The sequence below is a fragment of the Lissotriton vulgaris genome, chromosome 3_1 (assembly GCF_964263255.1).
Source record: "Lissotriton vulgaris chromosome 3_1, aLisVul1.2, whole genome shotgun sequence".
NCBI lineage: Eukaryota > Metazoa > Chordata > Amphibia > Caudata > Salamandridae > Lissotriton > Lissotriton vulgaris.
This window is the reverse complement of record NC_141689.1, coordinates 1,451,859,933-1,451,882,407: the sequence shown is the minus strand read 5'-3', so window position 1 is coordinate 1,451,882,407 and position 22,475 is coordinate 1,451,859,933.

Genomic DNA, 22,475 nt, shown 5'->3' with positions numbered 1-22,475 from the left:
GGAGATTCGCCACTTAATTTTCGATGGTTTACTAATTGGCATTTTCTTTGCTTGACCAGGCATCCCTCACTTCCAATTACAGCATACACTCCTTTCTCAATATCTTCTTTGATGTTCCTCTTGAATATATAATTTTGGAGAACCTCATATAGACAAACATTCTCAAGGTGACTGCTTCGATTTGGATAATATGTATCCAACATGTTGGTCTTCAAAATGTCGGTACTGTTTGGTTCCTTTACTGCCAAATACTCAATTTCCCGAACAGGTTTTAGAACTCGATTTCGCGTTGCAGCAAGACCAAGACTCGCCCAAACGAGACTCCTGGATTTGGCATAGAGACTTGCTGAAGACAATCGATCAGAACATTCGTAAGCTCCGATTTCTCGATGCGACAACATCTTCAGACTGAAACTGTACAACTTCTTGCTGAGGCTCTTTTCATGGGAAATGTCCTCCCACATATCCTTCAGTTCGGTCTTTTCTTTTTTGGTGATGTAAGATGTCACATACCGAGCCACTGCCATACAGTTGTCAGCCACAAACTGTATATCCATGTTCGCATTCCACATGGACAAAATCACTGGGTTGTAGTCATTGATGTACTTGGACTCTTCGTTCCTTTTCAAATTGTATGTATTCTTGGGTGATTTCCTCGTCACATTATGTCGCAGCGAAGACATCAAACTGTTCACTCTTCCTTTAGAAATCACCGGTCGTGGAAAGTTGAAACGACATTTGGTGTAGAACTTGTCCTTGTTTCTGAATTTACGACGACAGTACTTCCCACAACGATGGCTTTGGAAACGTAGAACTTGTTCTCTTAGACTTTTCTTCTCCGTTGCGTTTGGAACAGCACATGTAGAATACTGTTCGATGAAATTCATCACTAAGTCATCCGGATCTGTTCCAAATTTAGGTGCATCCTTGATCCACAGCAACATATGTATATGAGGGGCACCTCTTGCTTGATACTCCTTTCTCCAGAAGAAATCCAACACCTCTCCAAGAGGTGGATTCTTTTTATTTGTGATGAAAGACATCATAGCTTCAAATCTATGATTGAAGTACCTGCATACATTCACAGGATCCAAAGAACACAGTTCTCCAGGTGTCTTGAATTCAATGTTTTCAATATTTCCATTTGCCTCTCGTAGAAATTCAAGTAAGTCATCCCAGCCATACTCGGCACAGCTCAGAGTGAGGAACCATGTCGGAGTTCCTAAGTTCCTCAGCATACATTTTAAATCACCATGACGACGGTACCAGTACTCATTAGTACCACGCTGACACGCCATGAGATTAATTAAGTGAGAATCCAAAATACTGTCTTGAACATTGACTTTATGCATAAAGTCACTTGCCGAGATGTTTCGCATCTGTATACCACTTTTTAAGATGTGGTTCACTGCATATGAAAGTCCAGACAGATCGCTTTCAAACAGGAGATGAAACAAATAGGGAATGCATTGCCGAAACCTAGGATCTTCTGCATACAATCGTAAAGTCCGGTATTCAGACGCAGGAATTTCACGAGGTCGCTCATCATATCTTCCTCCTTGACCTGTCGGAAATAGCTGTGGGAAACACCGAGCTTCCAAACTTTCCTCCCAAACACTAATGGGACTCCCTTTGGCTTGTTTCATTTGAAACAACTCAATAGCATTCCCCATGACTTCCTTGGAATGCAAAGGATGAACACTATAATGTTCATATATTTCTTCACTTTTAGAGGCCTCTAGTTTCTCAATTTGGCCAGCACACAAATCGCTATCCTCTTCATCACTTACTTCCTCTTCTGCAACATATACATTCTTATAGTACTTATTATTTTTCTTCAAATACACTGTTGCCTTTTTGACTTTCCTAACATCCACTAAATCTTGCCATATTTTCTTATTCTTTGTCGGAACCCCATTAACCAAGATAACCAGAGGTTCCTCTTCCACTTTTTCTATTCCAATTGTGTTAATGTTTTTGTTCAAATCTAGAGGCAAATAAACAACTCTTCCCTTTAATCCTCTCTGTAAATCTGCTGGAGGCAACTTCCCTGTCTTTGGCTCCATTCTTACAATAGCCTGAAAGGGATGGATACTTTGAATCAAAATAGATTCATAAGTATTTAAATCCTTCAATTCAGAAGGAATCTCAACCAATTCCAGATTATTATGAACTGCCCTAGCAGGCATCTGGTTTTGATTTAATTTATTACAACAATAAGTACACACACGTTGATCCGATCCTAAATCAAAATAATTTTCTACCATCAAGTATGTGGCTAAATCCTTCCATTCACTATTATTTTCCCTTTCACTTTTTGCATATAAATCCACTACCTTAGTCTGATTCTTATAATAAGTGCGTCGACAACATACACAAGTGAAATTAGGCCTCTCACTTGATTTCATCTGAAACGTGGCAATTTCCTTCTGAAAATTATCTGTACTGGAAACCTGTACATTATCTTCCACATTACCCTCTACTTCAGGGTCAATTTGAACATTCTCATCTTTACTACCAAAGTAACAAAACTCAATTTCTTCACAAAGATTCTTCACATCTATTTCAGAACCATGCAAAAGAGCAGCACATAACTGTTTAAGCATAATTGCTGGACTCTTAGCATAATACAACATTCTCACTAAATTTCTCACTTTATTATGATGCACTGCTAGCATCCTGAAATGATGAAAAACACTCTGGCATACTCTCCTGGAAAGACAAGCCAGTGAATGACCACACAAACCTGTCATTTGTCTCACTCTGCAAGGATCTAAATTTTGCAACAACTTCATTTTCTGCTTCAAACTTTTCTTATTAAATGTCCGTATAAAATCACAAAGCAAATTGATGGAAACCTGTCGCACACTGCAAATAGAACTACACTTCCAAATGTACACAGGACCCTTAGGACGTCTTCCTAAAACCTCATCACTTAGCGCCTCTTCTGTCTCTGTTGTCACAAGTTGTTCTTTTTCAACTGGACAACCATCCTTCACTTCATAAGCTCGACCATTGATGTCAACTGCATGCACCAAATCATTATCCTGAAAATAAGTCTCTTCATTAAAAAATGCCTCAGAACTTGAACTATGCATCCATTCTCCGGAAAAAACTTCACAAAAGTTAGTACGATTTACTACTCTCTTCCATCTACTTTTTGTTTTGAAATCAGAAATTACCTTGCTTAGTTTCCTAATTCTATTGATTACCAAAATAAACAACTTTCGCTTGATTTCAAAAGCATGATCAATAATTTTCTCTACATTTTTCTTCTTCCTATAAAATGCCGCTTTCTGTTGGCCTTTCTTTTTAATATATTTCAATAAATTAACTAATATCCTATTACGGAACATTCGTTGTCGAATGTCCCTAAACTGTTGTTTCCTTCTACTATCATGCACAGAGTTATCTCTTCCTCTACCAGTAACATTTGTGATGTGTCTCTCCTTTCCATTTAAATTACTTTTTTTTTGGTGAACAGACACATTTTTTTGTGCAAAATTTTTTTTACTACAAATATTTCTTAAGAATGATTTCGTGCTCTTACCCGGCCCTTTCTTGGTGTTTTGACAAGTATTTGGGGAAGAGGACTGCTGCAATAAAACATCATCCTGCTGTCTTTGACGTTTTCTAGCCTTTCGTATTCGACTTCTGGAAGGCATTTTCCAAACTATGAAAGAATCTGCAGTTGAATCTGTGAAAAAATATAATATAAAATATTATTAACCACTATTACCAAACAGTAAATAAATAACAGTCATCTAAAACTTAATGCCGTACTAATTATTTAACATAGCAAATATTTTCCACCAGCACTGCATCACAAAAATGACACTCAATGGTACAAAACAGGCATACAACACTCATAAATCACTCCCTAATATTTTAAATCATTAATTCAGGATGACGATAAGATGTAGCCTATCTAAAGATTTGTTTAGGCCCAGATCTTTGGACTGGGGTGAATGTGTGTCATTGATCCACATTCAGTCCATCACCTGTTTTGTTTATTTGAGGTGAGGCCAACACATGGTTGCAGATAAGATTTTCACTGAAAAAAAACCAAGGTAAAAAAACATGTGAAGGCCTACCAATGAAGTAAATCATTAAATGAAAACCAATACATTTCTGGGAATATGCACTACTAGTGCTTCATAAGATGTTTTGGGTCATATTTATAAGTTATTTGAGTATCTAGTATGCTATTTTACATTCTTCATGGTGCAAATTTATTGTAAATACGCTCCCACCTGCGGTTGGCAAATTTAGATTTTGATTATGGGAGTTAGATAGGCATGTTAATAATTTCCCAAAAATGGTATATAACCCCAAACAACCTTTGTAGCAAATGCTCTTAGCCATGTTATCCACCTCCCATTGGATAACATGGCTAAGAAGTGCTTGCAAATGTGATAAAAAAAGGCCTGCAATGCATGAATATCGCAGAAAAATCAGCAATATTCATGCATTTTCCAGCAAATGCTCTTAGCCATGTTATCCACTTCCTATTAAATAACATGGCTAAGAACTGCTCAGGGCACCATGAGGAACGCTTTCCATTTAAAAAGGGAAAAATAACATCAAAGACACTAAAATGTCTTCGAAATATGAACCCAAACAACCTATGAAGCAATGTGGAAAAAACTGCCGCAATGCATGAATATAGCAGAAAAATCAGCGACATTCATGCATTTTCCAGCAAATGCTCTTAGCCATGTTATCCACTTCCTATTAAATAACATGGCTAAAAACTGCTCAGGGCACCATGAGGAACGCTTTCCATTTAAAAAGGGAAAAATAACATCAAAGACACTAAAATGCCTCCTAAATATGAACCCAAACAACCTATGAAGCAATGTGAAAAAAAACGGCCACAATGCATGAATATAGCAAAAAAATCAGCGATATTCATGCATTTTCCAGCAAATGCTCTTAGCCATGTTATCCACTTCCTATTAAATAACATGGCTAAGAACTGCTCAGGGCCCCATGAGGAACGCTTTCCATTTAAAAAGGGAAAAATAACATCAAAGACACTAAAATGCCTTCTAAATATGAACCCAAACAACCTATGAAGCAATGTGAAAAAAAACGGCCACAATGCAAGAATATAGCAGAAAAATCAGCGATATTCATGCATTTTCCAGCAAATGCTATTAGCCATGTTATCCACTTCCTATTAAATAACATGGCTAAGAACTGCTCAGGGCCCCATGAGGAACGCTTTCCATTTAAAAAGGGAAAAATAACTTCAAAGACACTAAAATGCCTTCTAAATATGACCCCAAACAACCTATGAAGCTCTAACAGTACATATCCTGAAATTTAATTCATTTCAAAATTCGTTTTTAAACACAGCATATAAATCAATTGTATACCTGCATTCATGAAGAAATAACTAAAAATGTCCTTGAGACACATGAAAGTGTTTTCTGGAATGCCCTAACACCATTTTTGGGACACTATTAACATGGCTAGGTAACTCCCATAATCAAAATCTAAATTTGCCAAGCACAAGTGGGAGCGTATTTACAAGACACTTGCCCCATGAGGAACACTTTACATTTTAAAAGGCGAACACAACATCTTAGACACTCAAATACCTTATAAATATGGCCCAAAACAACCTATAAAGCTCTAGCAGTACATATCCAGAAATGTAATTGATTTCTTAAATCGTTTTTAAAAGCAACATATCTGTTTCAGCTTACATAACAGACCATGAAATGGCCTCCATGTATTACAATATCTTGTGTTACTGCATGCCAGAATGTTACACCAAATATGCAATTATAATTTCTCTATGAAACTAATTCTATTAGTATATCACTAGAGACAAAACCACATTTTAAAAACACAGCTTTCTTCATCATTTTCTCCTTAAATCATACTATTCTCTATCTAAATTAAATAAATCTTTTCTCACCTTAGCAAATATTTTTTGAGTTTTGAAAACAGTCTCAGAAATACACCAAATTGTCTTCAGCAGAAGAAAAAGGATGCACTCCAAAGGCTGCAGCTATTGAAAGCACAGAAATACAGATATTCTTTTCACATATCTCTCATATTAGCCAATCATACCTCTTCCCTCACTTTTTTCAAATCAAAACCCTTCCCCCCTCTGCCCTGTCTGCCTTGTTTCCATAGCAACCACCTCCTGGAAGACCTCTCATGTTTGCAAATTCACACAACAATGTTTCAATTGAACTCTAAACTCTCAGTGCACCTGCGTATCCAGTGCAATCTTTCATTAATTGTTTCTTCCTTGACCATTCAAATTACATCTTTGAAAGAACACATCCATGCACCCTAACTTTCTGTTTTCCGAAATGGAAATTCACCAATCACTGCTAATGAATCATTAGCATAGTAAAACCACAGTTTTTTTTCTTTAGAAACTCCTACTGTTTCAACTGCCCTTTCATTACCACACTTCATCTGACTGCAGAACAACCTTCTTCCACCATGTTTAACGTCTGGATTGTTGGACATAGTTACATCCACTGGGCTCAAAGGTATGCTGAGAGCAGAAATTTACACAACCTCAATTTACAAGATGTGGAAATTAACTGGTTGGGCCAAAGAGGATTAAAATGTCACCAATTGATTCCATTGGTGAAAACCTTTATGCATTTGCCAAAACCTGACCTGTTAATAGTGCACTGTGGAGGTAATGATTTGGGCACTTTGACAGGGGTAGGTCTGGAAATGCTTTTAAAGGACACCTTGGCGCAATTAATGGCACTTTTTCCTCAAACTGCCTTGGTATATTCCAATATATGCCAAAGACAGAAATGGAGGTGGTCCAACCAATTTTGTCCACAAATTGAGAAAGCGAGGAAGCATGTAAACAAATCTGTTTCAGCTTACATGAGAGACCATGGAATGGGCTCTCTGTACAACAACAACTTGCGTTACTACATGCAAGATATCTACAGAGGAGATGGAGTTCACTTCTCAGATGAGGGCAACAGAATTTTCATTCTGAATTTAAGACTGTGCATTGGTACCTACTTATAAGTACCTAAATGTACCATAAACCCAAAAGCTCTTCTCAGAGCTACCCTACATCTGATCACTCACAATTATTATTTTTCTCTAACTTTTTTCACTAATTTTCCACAAAATTCGCTCCCCGGAGCGCTACCCGGTTCGCTAACCGAAAGCTAACCTCGCGGAATTTTTTTAAAAAACATTTTTTTTCCCGCACATATAAGCCTCCTCAGCCACGCTCAGAAAACCTAGGGGGTCAAGATAAGTCTACCATGACCCCTTCTACCCATTCTAAACATTATTTGCCCTCCATCTTGTATCTTAATGCGAACGAAACACAAAATGGTGGACTCCCGTGACGCTTAAGGTTCGCTAACCGGGCAGCTTCCCGGAAAGCGGTCCTAAAAAAAGGCGGGAAAGTAATTTACAGAAAAACGACTAGAGACACTCTCACCAAATATAGATTAGCTCATACTACATAACAATCCCTTCCATTCTCACAAATTTCATTGAAATTCCATTTAGCCATTTAGCCTGTAGACCTCTCCAAGTACCGTGAGGTAAATTACTTCACAAAACACATCTGAATTGTTGGAATTGACAACCAATGAAAATGTTACTTTCATTTTCTACTTTTATTACCTGACATTTGATTGGTTATATACCTGTATATATATAAAGGGAGAGAAGGAAACACAGCCATTTTGACTACTACTTCTTGTTGTACCTCCTATTTCAAAAGCTTCAAAAAACTTCAACTTCTTTGTGAAGGTAAGTTATAATTTAATATATTGTGCACTATGACTTAATATAGTAGACTTTTTCTGCTAGATATACACTATCCCTCTGTAGTAGTAATGTATTTAGATAGACTTCTCTGTTATAGTTATCAATGAAGTAAGGCTTGTCTTGGTTAAATCACATACACTTTTTTATAGTCCTATTTCCACTCTCATACTATACACTGCCAAAAGATAAATTCACTGATAAAAACTGCCTATCTAAAATTAATCCCAACAGTGCCCTATCTCTACTAATATATATTTTCTTATTCAAAATTTCAGGCAAAATGGAAGGCGAACAACAAGTTTCATTTTCGATTGAACTGAAGGAGAACAGCCAAGACAAACTTGATGACTTTATGGATGACAGTAGAGACCACGAACTTCTACAATGTGTTGAAGCAGTAGACAACTTGCTTCAAAATGAAAAACAATTACACCCTATAATAAATTATGACATTTCTGACAATGAAATGTTAGAAAATTTAATAAAATATGAAACACAATCATAATAAAAAAAAAATAAACAAAGAAAACAAAAAAAAACAAGAAAAACAACAAACAATTAACATACAGTATTAGAAAAGTCTTTCATTCTTTTATCCATAAAGTTCGCTGCCCAGAAAGCTATCCGGTTCGCGAACTTGGCGCTTACCACGCAAAAAAAAATTTTTTTTTTTGGACCCTCTAGGCCCTTTTAAAACCTCCACATAAAACCTAGGGGGTCAACGAGGATCTACTATGCCCCCTTATGGTAATTTCCCCCTTTGTTTTGGCCTCCTCTTGTCTCTCGATCCTACCGAGAGACAAGATGGCGGCCGCTCCGGACTGTTTAGAATGTTGACAGACACCGGAGGGCCAATCAGCTTCTCATCGCAAAGTTCCGTTACGCGAAAGGTTCGCTAACCAGATAGCTGCCCGGAGCGCTGTTACAGATATATATCTTGATTTAAACGTTAATTTCTCAAAATCCATTGAAGCACATATATTGAGACCTAGCAAAGGCACATCGGGCTAACAGTCCCTACAATTTTGCCAAGTTTCGTGAAAATCCATTCAGCCGTTCGGGCTAAAAGTGAGTCCAACCGCCCTATGGAAAATAACATGGGAAAAACGCGTTTTGGGACCCCCCTTTTTTCTCGGCCCCCCCTTGACGAACCCCCCCCAAATTTCCAGGTGCTGCTCAGAAACAAAATGTGCCATTTTCCTGAAAATTTCAGCCAATTCCGTCCACAAACGCCAAAGTTATTAGGCATAGAATTTTCAAAAGTCCCATAGAGAAAAAATCCTAACTATATATACCTACTGGCGACCGCCAGTAGGTAATATATATATTATATATATATATATATATATATATATATATATAAATATATATATATATATATATATATATATATATATATATATATATATATATATATATATATATATATATATATATATATATATATATATATATATATATATATATTCACAGTTCCAGCCCCGCCGCTTACAAGATCAAGTAGGGATCTTCTGGCATGGACCTCTTAACAATCTCTGTCAAGAATAAAAACGAAAACACACCAAGATTGCAGTGTGCAGTGCAGATTTTATTCCAGCATATATATCCAGAAATCCTCGGGTTTAGTGCCCATCACTGACGCGTTTCACTTGCTTGCGCGAGCTTGATCACATGACGCACTATCAGACGGGAAGTACTAAATACAAAAGAAGTGCACTATTAGCTGTGAAAAGTGACTACCATGTGACTAGAAATGAAAAACAGACGATGGAGATACATCATTGCCGAAAAACTACCCACAGGTCTTCAAAACAGAGAAAACAAGCATTTGCAATGCAATAGGTCTTGCATTTACTTGAGTTAGAGTGCAGTGGGCAGAGCAATGCGCCCGCCTTTGGCCTATTGCGTGTTCTGCTAAAAAAACACACGCACACAAAGTCCAATAGCGGAACCCAAAAGGAAAAGTCCACGCACGAGCGTGTGCGATTTCTAGGGTCTGTTTTCAAACCCCGGACAAAAGGACTCGCGAGAGGCAAGCCCTAAAAATAGAGAAAAATAAGGACATTGCAAATTACACCTAGTATTTAAACAGTATTAAAATACAATCCTGAATAAGAAACTTGCTCATTGCCAAATGTATCATGTAATATATATCACAAAAATCGATACACATCGGTGCACATTAATTGTGCAATCAAACAATGCAGAAGTCACATTTATGAATGTCTGCTGCATGTGCAAATACTCACAATTAATAATGCCTAAATGTCATATTGGCCAAATATTCTACGATCTTTAGAAAAAGATAATTGAAAAAAGTGCAAGTGCATAGAATTGCATTTGAATTCCCAATATTGTTGCCATGGTCAGAGATGAAACGGTGTCTATGCAAGTGCTATTGACAATGAATTCAGCTATCATTATCGCTAAAAAAGGTAAATCTCCAACTGTTGAGGATGGATTAGTAAACATCAAGTAAAGTGCAAGTGCAAAAGAATGTCCTGATGGCCAAAGGTAATAGGATATCAAAATGGCCCGGGGCTATTTGTGTTAAAATCCCAAATGTAAACATTCAAAAAATTGCAAATGCATAGGTGCAGATAATGTTAAAAACAGGGCTAAAATTACATACGCCTATAATTAATTTTGAGGAGAGTTATTGGGTCTAAAAATTGGCATACGTAGCCTAACGTCTGTAAAGTGCTGTAGTGCCAATACCTGTGAAAAATAGTGCAAAACAAGTCAAAAATCATATTGAATATAATCACAGCAGCATATTGACTCTGTCCAAGCCTGAACAGAGTACCCTCATATTGCCAAGAATTGTAGAAAAAAATTGAAATTAATTACATAAGTACACAAGATCAAAACATTTTTTTCAGACTATAAATCAATTTTAAAATGGAGCGACAAACATCATGATGGGTTAAGAGGAAAAGAAACTCAGTTTGGAATGCATTTATAAAAAGTTATACATGTCTTCGCTGTTATTGAGGCCATTTGGCATCTTGGTATCGAGGGTTAATATAAAGTGAGTCTCCAACTGGCAAAGAGTCCTTTCTCGATTCACACTCCATCCGGAAATGGGGACAGCCCCTAGAACTGTGAACTCCAAGTCCTTAAGTTTATTATTGTGAACCAGCTTAAAATGTCTCGCCACCGGGTAATTAGGGTCTGAGTTGACAATGGCCCTCACATGTTGCAGGATACGTTTGTGTACAGGGAGCTTTGTACTACCAATCTACTCGAGGCCGCATGTGCAACGTAGTTTGTAAACAGCATATTAAGTGCGGCATGTCAACTGTTCCTTAATAGGAATTCTTTTATCACTAAAGGCTGTGGTATAATCTACACTATTGGTGGCAAATGTGCATGCACAGCATGAATTACACTTAAATAAACCTTCCTTGGTCAGTCAGGTGGTGTAATTTCTGGGGTGGATTTAACGAGGGCATCCCTCATGGAGGGAGCCCTTCTGAATGTAATAGCAGGTGTATCTGGTAGGATTGATTTAAGTGCAATGTCTTTCAACACTATCAACCACTGAGAATATATAATGCTGGATATTTTGCTCTCCTGATGACTAAAAGCTGTAATAAGTCTTACGTTTCTTTTGTCAGTATCAGCCTCAGGTGAAGGCGGGACCAAAGCTGATAATCTGTCTTTTTTAGGAACAAGTAATTCCTCCCTAAGTGACAAGTTTGCTTTAGATAAAGCTTAGTTCAATGTTGTTTTGGTGTATCCTCGTTCAAGAAAACGTAGGAAGGCCTCATGTTGGCATGTATCGCATTCAGATTTATCACTGCAAATACGGTGAATTCAAAGGAATTCACCATAGGGTATAACACATATAGTGCGATGGGGTTGTGCGGTTACCTTACGGTGTAATTTGGTGTGTAATTCTCCCTCATTCACGTACAGAGATATATTGAGAAATTCAACGCTTTTGTCATCAATATTGGCCATGAATTTCAAATTCAAATTATTGCAGTTGATGGACTCAATAAAATCATTGGATGATTGTCTGCTACCTTTCCATATCATACATATATCATCAATGTAACGCCAGAAAAACATCACATTATTGGCCCATACTGTCTGATATTTGGCCCTGAGGACATGTTCCTCCCACCAGCCTACATGAAGACATGAATAGCTGGGTGAGAAACATGCCTTCATTGCCCCACCCCTCTACTGTTGGTAAACGTCACAACCAAAGAGGAAATGATTGTTGTAAAGGCATATTTCAATAATCGCTATTAGCATGTTATTGTGTTCCCTCATACCAATACCTCTCTCTGACAAATAATACTTCACCGCTGACAGGCCATCAACATGGTTGATGCCAGTATATAATGATTCGATGTCCATAAAAATATTGTGCGGACAAAATACTGTATATAGAATATCAAGGATATATATATTACCTACTGGCGGTCGCCAGTAGGTAGTTATAGTTAGGATTTTTTTCAATGTTAAATCTCAAAATTCTATTTGGAATAACTTTGGCACCGGTTGACGAATCTGCCTGAAAATTTCCTGAAAATGGCCTCGTCGAGCTCCGGTCCTTCCCTGAAAGTTTGGGGGGGATACGTCAAGCGGGGGCCGAGATAAAAGGGGGGTCCCAAAACGCATTTTCCCCATGTTAATTTCCATAGGGCGGTCAATTTCACTTTTAGCCCGAACGGCTGAATGGATTTACACCAAACTTGGCAAAATTGTAGGGACTGGTAGCCCGATGTGCCTTTGCTATGTCTCAAGATATGTGCTCCAGTGGATTTTGAGTAATTTAGGTTCAAAAAAATATATATATCTATAGGCGCTCTCCGGTGCGCGCACTTGAGTGCGCTCCTGGCGCGACACGCGACTTGCGCGCAGAAAGCTGATTGGCTCTTGGGTGTCTGTAAACATTCTAAACAGTCTGGAGCGGCCGCCATCTTGTGTCTCGGTAAAATCGAGACACAAGGGGTTTGAAAAAAAAAGGGGCAAATGACCATAAGGGGGAAGAGTAGACCCCCTCTGACCCCCTAGGTTTGATGTAGGGACTAAAATAGGGTCCTGCAGGGCATTAAATTTTTTTTTTCGTTTTGCGCGGGGGAAGCGCATGGTACGCGCACCGGCGAAGCACGGGGAAAATCCAGGACCATATTTATGAAGGCCTTGCGCTGTTAGTTTTGCGCCTCCTGTGCGTCAATTTTTGTGACGCACCAGCGGTGTAAAAAAATGCGCATTGTTATGCAATATTTAAAAAGTGACGCATCTATCTAGATGCGTCACTTTTTAAATATAGTGCAACGAGGCACATTTTATTACACTGCTGGTGTTATGCGTCACTTTTCTGTGCGCACTCCTTATGACATTCCAGATGTGTCATATTTAATGTATGACGAATCATGTTGCAAGGAGTTACAGATACGTCAGTATTTCTGACATATCTGTAAACATAAAAGTGATGCGAGGCAGGTGCAAGATTTTGACGCAACAGCATCCTAAAAGTGACGCAGAGAAATCTTATAGATTTCAGTACGTCGTTATTACCAAGCTTTTTGCGGGGGAATGCCCCCTTTGCATACATTATACCTGACGCAGATATAATGTGGCGCAGAGTTTTAAAAAGTGACCCATGTACCTAGATGCGTCACTTTTTAAAAATAGCGTCAGGTATAATGCATGCAGAGGGGGTGTTCTCCCGCAAAAAGCTTTGTAATAGCGACGCAGTGAAATCTTTGAGATTTCACTGCGTCAGTTTTAGGATGCTGTTGCGTCAAAATCTTGTGCCTGCTTTACAGCAGGTGTTAGACTGAGGCAAGACCTTTCACATGCTGCTTTCCCCATTTGAAAGGACACATTACTGGAGTTGCGTCACTTTTGTGACGCACTCCAGCAATGCGTTACTTGGAATGTCATAAGGAGTGCGCACAGAAAAGTGACGCATCGCACCAGTGGTGTAAAAAAATGTGCCTCGTTGCGTTATATTTAAAAAGTGACGTATCTAGGTAGATGGGTCACTTTTTAAAATCAAGCGCCACATTATATCTGCGTGAGGTATAATGCATGCAGAGGGGGTGTTCCCCCGCAAAAAGCTTTGTAATAGCGACGCAGTGAAATGTTTGAGATTTCACTGCGTCACTTTTAGGATGCTGTTGCATCCTTTAAATATAGTGCAACGAGGCACATTTTATTACACTGCTGGTGTTATGCGTCACTTTTCTGTGCGCACTCCTTATGACATTCCAGATGTGTCATATTTAATGTATGACGAATCATGTTGCAAGGAGTTACAGATACGTCAGTATTTCTGACATATCTGTAAACATAAAAGTGATGCGAGGCAGGTGCAAGATTTTGACGCAACAGCATCCTAAAAGTGACGCAGAGAAATCTTATAGATTTCAGTACGTCGTTATTACCAAGCTTTTTGCGGGGGAATGCCCCCTTTGCATACATTATACCTGACGCAGATATAATGTGGCGCAGAGTTTTAAAAAGTGACCCATGTACCTAGATGCGTCACTTTTTAAAAATAGCGTCAGGTATAATGCATGCAGAGGGGGTGTTCTCCCGCAAAAAGCTTTGTAATAGCGACGCAGTGAAATCTTTGAGATTTCACTGCGTCAGTTTTAGGATGCTGTTGCGTCAAAATCTTGTGCCTGCTTTACAGCAGGTGTTAGACTGAGGCAAGACCTTTCACATGCTGCTTTCCCCATTTGAAAGGACACATTACTGGAGTTGCGTCACTTTTGTGACGCACTCCAGCAATGCGTTACTTGGAATGTCATAAGGAGTGCGCACAGAAAAGTGACGCATCGCACCAATGGTGTAAAAAAATGTGCCTCGTTGCGTTATATTTAAAAAGTGACGTATATAGGTAGATGGGTCACTTTTTAAAATCAAGCGCCACATTATATCTGCGTGAGGTATAATGCATGCAGAGGGGGTGTTCCCCCGCAAAAAGCTTTGTAATAGCGACGCAGTGAAATGTTTGAGATTTCACTGCGTCACTTTTAGGATGCTGTTGCATCCTTTAAATATAGTGCAACGAGGCACATTTTATTACACTGCTGGTGTTATGCGTCACTTTTCTGTGCGCACTCCTTATGACATTCCAGATGTGTCATATTTAATGTATGACGAATCATGTTGCAAGGAGTTACAGATACGTCAGTATTTCTCACATATCTGTAAACATGAAAGTGACGCGAGGCAGGCGCAAGATTTTGACGCAACAGCATCCTAAAAGTGACGCAGAGAAATCTCATAGATTTCAGTACGTCGTTATTACCAAGCTTTTTGCGAGGGATTGCCCCCTCTGCATACATTATACCTGATGCAGATACAATGTGGCGCAGAGTTTTAAAAAGTGACCCATGTACCTAGATGCGTCACTTTTTAAAAAATAGTGTCAGGTATAATGCATGCAGAGGGGGTGTTCCTTGCAAAAAGCTTGGTAATAATGACGCAGTGCGTCACTTTTAGGATGCTGTTGCGCCAAAATCTTGCGCCTGCTTCACAGCAAACCTTTCACATGGTGCTTTTTCCATGTGAAAGGACACATTACTGGAGTTGCGTCACTTTTGTGACGCACTCCTGCAATGCGTTACTTTTGTGTTTACAGATATGTCAGAAATACTGACATATCTGTAACTCCTTGCGAATTGATTAGTCATATATTAAATATGACATATCTGGAATGTCATAAGGAGTGCGTCCAGAAAAGTGACGCATCGCTGTTTTCACGTAGCGATGCGTCACTTTTCAGAAATGAGGCCTCCAGTTTATTCACTGTGTCATAACTTTCTTTTCTAACACTCACCTTCTTTCATTCCTCCTACTTCACTTCCTTTCACCTCTCATACCTTTCTGTTCTTTCTTACTCATTCTCCTTTCAATTATCAATGCACTATATTTCACTTACTCTTCATTTTTTAAGAATATAGCTCTTTGATGAGAATTGGAGGTAGTTCTGAAAAGAACTTTTGGTTTTCTTCTTTTAACTGAACAGGAACAAAAACAGGGAATAGAAACTGCTCAACAGGAGCAAAAAGAAAAGAAAAAAATTAGGGGTGGGAAGGGCAGCGATGGTTCTCCAATGCCCGAACCATGAGCAGGACACTTTGCTCCCCATAGGTGAGGAGTTGATTGCAGTATCTGCATCTGACGACCCCATGGTTAAATGCAGGTTGTATGTTTGCTACCTGCTCCTGTGATTGTTCTCTTCCAGAAGAAGTTGCTCCTCCTGTTGATGTAGAGGCCCCATCTCTGGGAACCTCTTGTGCCAGAGCCCTGACACTTTCCCGGGCAAAATTCTGGGGGTGCCTCCTCTCCACATGGCGAATCATGGTGAAGTTGCCAAAAGAGTATTTTTTTGGGGGGTTACCCCGTGACAGGACCTGTTTGCAGATCCTGCACTCTACTTTTGGTGCATTCACCTTCTTCTGGTCTGCTGGAAACGTAAAAAATTTCCAGATGAAATGTTCTTTGACCTTCGGCTGAGGAGGCTCTTCATCAATGAAATCATTGGAGTCATCTTCACTGCTGGATGGTCTGGCAGCCATGATTAATCCAGGAATATGGAGCAGCAAAAAAGGCAGGTCTTTCAGTCACAAAAGTGAAAGAAGAAGTGAAGGAAATGGGTGGGGATTTCATTCATTGTAAAAAAAAACTGTTAGCAACCAATGAAAAGTGTTATTTTAGGGTCACATGACCCGACGCGTTTACGCTGCGCGCTCCGGAGCACTTCCGGTGCGTTTACGCAGCACGATCGTAGGCGCTTCCGGGGCGCAAACGTGGCGCGATCGTAGGCGCTTTTGCGTGCGTTTATGCGCCGCGAACGTAGGCGCTTCCGAGGGCACTTACGTTGCGCGCCGAAGTGACGTCATCAATCTTTTATAGAAATGCATAATCATTTTCCTTATTAAAAAAAACTAATTTTATTTGTATGGTACGAAATGTTTTGCATTATTATTAACTTTTCATTCATATTTTTTTTCACGAACGACAGTTGCGCTCTGGGTGCGCTTTCAGATGAGCTCTCGGAAAAGCTTACCGGAGAGCTTAGCTGAAAGCTTCCCGGAGCGCGCACCCAGAGCGCAAAAGAAAAAAATTATATAAAAAAAATGAATACTTTAAAAAAAAAAAGCAAATTGTAAAAAAAAAAAAGGTTAGAAACTCGATATACAAAGGAATTAGCATTTAAAAAACCTATGAAATTCACTGAAAAAACCATAGGTTTCACACCAGTTATAGTTAGGAATTAGCATTTAAAAAACCTATTAAATTCACTGAAAAAACCATAGGTTTCACACCAGTTATAGTTAGCTGGAAATTTTACTGATATAAAACCATTGAAATTCCCACGTTATAGTTAGATGGACTCACTATAACTTGCGCGTGCAATGCACTGCTGATGATGTCTTATTAAGCCAGTTAACCAATCAATTTTTAAAAACCATCCATTTAGACACTTATTTAAACATTTATTCTTCCATCAACTTTTACATATACATATATAAAATATATTTATTTTCCAGAAAGACACACATTCACTGGATGGTGTCATCAGTGATGTCATGAGTGATGTCACTGACCATGTCATGAGTGATGTAATATGTGATGTCATCAGCAGTGCATTGCACGCGCAAGTTATAGTGAGTCCATCTAACTATAACGTGGGAATTTCAATGGTTTTATATCAGTAAAATTTCCAGCTAACTATAACTGGTGTGAAACCTATGGTTTTTTCAGTGAATATATATATATATATATATCTTGGCTTCTCAACCCTCACAATCCTGTATGAAGGAAGACAGCACTCACGGGGATTTCAAATTCAGGTGGTGTTTATTTTACGACAAATGTCTGTTGCAAAATAAACACCACCTGAATTTGAATTCCCCGTGAGTGCTGTCTTCCTTCATATGGAATTGTGAGGATTGAGAAGCCAAGATATTCATGCGAGACACCAACGCGTAGCAGTACCCACCTGCAGAGTGACTCACTGAATGGTGTAAATTGAGCAAGAATATTAATACGAGTGCACCGCCGCAGACCATCCCAGGGACAGTGAAGAGGTCCTGTCACCAAACGGAATACAAGCGGTTTGCCAGCGCATGGGCTAAACCACGGAAGTTGAGTAAGCCCTGTTAATTCAATGTGCTTTTTGATGCGGGTGTGCAGTAAGGCGAGGGAAGAATAACAATACACGGCGGTTTGAGTAAAGTGGAGCCCGGGACCAGAGCACCACAACTTTTATCATATCATACAACAACCATGTTCAATGTAACAGAGCACAGAGAGGCATCGGCCGGCATGTTTAAAAACAAAAATCCGGACATTACAGTTCCTCATAAAAAAAACAACCAGGGACATTGCAAACACACTTGCAACTCAATTCACCAAACTGAAAGGCTGTATGAAAGGGAGATACGTAAGTGGTGGGAGGCAACCTCACTGCAGAGCTACATAGAGGTTCAGAGAGTGCCCAGAGGCTTATGTATCTATATTTAACAACAAGGGGTGGTGATGGACAGAGTTTCTGAATTAAGCAGAATGCTCTCACCCAGTCAAGAGATCAGGGCTAGATCCAACACCGTTTTTTAGCTCACTGCACCATCCCAGCTCAGAACCTGGCTATATGCAAATTAGTCTGTTCCTGTCCCAGTGCATGATGGGAACAGGGCAAACCAAACTACAAAGCCAATTCTTACACTGGGAAGGAAACAAGCTTCCGGGGACCGGTTTCTGGCATTTCAGCCGTCGTCGGCCCGGCTTGCTTGAATCCTGATGGTGCAATGAGCAAGGGACTCACATCTGAGTATACCCTTCCACGCTTAGGGTGGACAAAATATTTAACAACAAGGGGTGGTGATGGACAGAGTTTCTGAATTAAGCAGAGTGCTCTCACCCAGTCAAGAGATCAGGGCTAGATCCAACACCGTTTTTTAGCTCACTGCACCATCCCAGCTCAAAACCTGGCTATATGCAAATTAGTCTGTTCCTGTCCCAGGTGTGGCAGGGTATACTCACACATGAGTCCCTTTCTCACTGCACCATCAGGATTCAAGCAAGCCGGGCCGAAGAAGGCTGAAATGCCAGAAACCGGTCCCCGGTAGCTTGTCTCCTTTCTGGTGAAGAATTGGCTTGGTAGTTTAGTCTGCCCTGTTCCCATGATGCACTGGGCCAGGGACAGACTGATTTGCATATAGCCAGGTTCTGAGCTGGGATGGTGCAGTGAGATAAATAACGGTGATGGATCAAGCCCTGATCTTTGGACTGGGTAAGAGTGGTCTGCTTAATTCAGACACTCTGTTCATCACCACCCCCTTTTCTGAATCGTTTTTGGCCACTATAGGTGTGGCAGGGTATACTCAGACATGAGTCCCTTTCTCACTGCACCATCAGGATGCAAGCAAGCCGGGCCGAAGAAGGCTGAAATGCCAGAAACCGGTCCCCGGTAGCTTGTCTCCTTTCTGGTGAAGAATTGGCTTGGTAGTTTAGTCTGCCCTGTTCCCATGATGCACTGGGCCAGGGACAGACTGATTTGCATATAGCCAGGTTCTGAGCTGGGATGGTGCAGTGAGATAAATAACGGTGATGGATCAAGCCCTGATCTTTGGACTGGGTAAGAGTGGTCTGCTTAATTCAGACACTCTGTTCATCACCACCCCCTTTTCTGAATCGTTTTTGGCCACTATAGGTGTGGCAGGGTATACTCAGACATGAGTCCCTTTCTCACTGCACCATCAGGATTCAAGCAAACCGGGCCGAAGAAGGCTGAAATGCCAGAAACCGGTCCCCGGTAGCTTGTCTTCTTTCTGGTGAAGAATTGGCTTGGTAGTTTAGTCTGCCCTGTTCCCATGATGCATTGGGCCAGGGACAGACTGATTTGCATGTAGCCAGGTTCTGAGCTGGGATGGTGCAGTGAGATAAATAACGGTGATGGGTCAAGCCCTGATCTTTGGACTGGGTAAGAGTGGTCTGCTTAATTCAGACACTCTGTTCATCACCACCCCCTTTTCTGAATCGTTTTTGGCCACTATAGGTGTGGCAGGGTATACTCAGACATGAGTCCCTTTCTCACTGCACCATCAGGATTCAAGCAAGCCGGGCAGAAGAAGGCTGAAATGCCAGAAACCGGTCCCCGGTAGCTTGTCTCCTTTCTGGTGAAGAATTGGTTTGATAGTTTAGTCTGCCCTGTTCCCATGATGCACTGGGCCAGGGACAGACTGATTTGCATATAGCCAGGTTCTGAGCTGTGATGGTGCAGTGAGATAAATAACGGTGATGGATCAAGCCCTGATCTTTGGACTGGGCAAGAGTGGTCTTCTTAATTCAGACACTCTGTTCATCACCACCCCCTTTTCTGAATCGTTTTTGGCCACTATAGGTGTGGCAGGGTATACTCAGACATGAGTCCCTTTCTCACTGCACTATCAGGATTCAAGCAAGCCGGGCCGAAGAAGGCTGAAATGCCAGAAACCGGTCCCCGGTAGCTTGTCTCCTTTCTGGTGAAGAATTGACTTGGTAGTTTAGTCTGCCCTGTTCCCATGATGCACTGGGCCAGGGACAGATGGATTTGCATATAGCCAGGTTCTGAGTTGGTATGGTGCATTGAGATAAATAACGGTGATGGATCAAGCCCCGATCTTTGGACTGGGTAAGAGTGGTCTGCTTAATTCAGACACTCTGTTCATCACCACCCCCTTTTCTGAATCGTTTTTGGCCACTATAGGTGTGGCAGGGTATAATCAGACATGAGTCCTTTTCTCACTGCACCATCAGGATTCAAGCAAGCCGGGCCGAAGAAGGCTGAAATGCCAGAAACCGGTCCCCGGTAGCTTGTCTCCTTTCTGGTGAAGAATTGGCTTGGTAGTTTAGTCTGCCCTGTTCCCATGATGTACTGGGCCAGGGACAGACTGATTTGCATATAGCCAGGCTCTGAGCTGGCATGGTGCAGTGAGATAAATAACGGTGATGGATCAAGCCCTGATCTTTGGACTGGGTAAGAGTGGTCTGCTTAATCCAGACACTCTGTTCATCACCACCCCCTTTTCTGAATCGCTTATGTATCTATACCATCCAGGCTTAGGAGAACCCTGATCCGCTGCCACTAGAAGCGTGGGCAGCACACACAGCCCTGTCCTGCAAAAGGATGCAGGACATTTTAGTACAGTTCGCATGGAGTGACAGGGATAAGGGCTTAAAGAAAATCGAATCTTTGGAAGAAGAGTTGCAACAAAATATAGGCAAGGAACAACAAGAACAGCTAAGAGAGGCAATGAAGAAAAGATTGGTTAAATATGAAATGAAAATCAAAAATTGCAAACAAGAAAAATGTGACCACGATGAAAGAGATTATGCCATGGGGAGGGTTCTGACCTTTGCCAAAAATTATGAACAATAACGAAAAGAATTGGTGAATAAGAGCAAGCTACATGCACAGGAACCCCCACAAAAAGTGGAAACTTCTGAATTGGACATGACAGAAGGAGAACTATCAGGAGAAGAAACAGCGGGCCCCTCTGGAAGACCACAAAAATCTCCTTTTCAGCAGGAGTTCAACATAATCCGCCAATCTTGGCTGAAGGGAGGAAAGAGCAAGCCCCCGAGCGAGAAGACAAACCAGAAGAAGCGGCTGGAAGGGGAAGGGCCAAACAAAATCAAAATCAAACTACCAGAATTACACGGAGAAAAAGAGCAGGCAGAAATTAGAGGGAAAAGTTCAACTAACGATAATCAACCTCTCACAGAAAATTTTAACTACCACTAGGACTTACATTCTGTCCAACTAAATGCATGGAATACACTCAAACTAGGATCGACTTATTTAAGTTTGTCTGAAAATTAAAGCTACATAAATTCTACAAAACTAACCGATCTTCTGGCTGTCAACGACCTGACGCCACTGAAAATGTTGGAAGATTTACATCAGGAAGGTCTTACTGAGGGTTTGCCACAAGGAATAACATTCGCCCAAAGGATAAAAAGATCAGAAGTTGAACAAGAATCACCTAGCAATGGCCTCAAGTTACCATCACAATTTTTGCCACAAATGCCCTCAGACGCCATAGACACATTCTCTGACCTAATCATCAAAGATCTGATTTCATTCAGAGAAAATAAGCCACCAATTAATAAGTCAGATAACTTAACCAGGGCACAGAGAACGGCGGTCAGAAACTTGCAAGAGGACAAGTCCATCATCTGTAAACCCTTAGTCAAGGGGGGCAATACAGTCCTGCTTTCTCGGGAACCATATGTAGCAAAAGCCATGCGACAATTGAGGGACCAAAGCTGTTATGAAGTAACCTCAATGGAGATATATAATGACAGTATCCATCAGCTTCATTCGTTGCTCAAAAAATGGCACGAGAAATAAATGCTGGACTTAGATGAATATCTTTTCTTGAGGACAACCAACCCGATTCTACCCCCTTTTTATCATCTACTTAAGGCGCACAAAGACAAAAATAACCCACCCGGACGACCCATAGACTCCTCAATGGGTAGCCTGACTGAAAACCTTTCTAGGTTCCTAGACCACTATCTGTTTGAGGCCATCTTGGGTTTGAAAGCTTATATCAGAGATACCACGGACTTCATCAGGCATATTGAAAAAGTGGATTGGCAACCTACCTACTGTCTAAATGTCTTGGACATCAAAAGTCTCTACACATGTATTGATCATATGC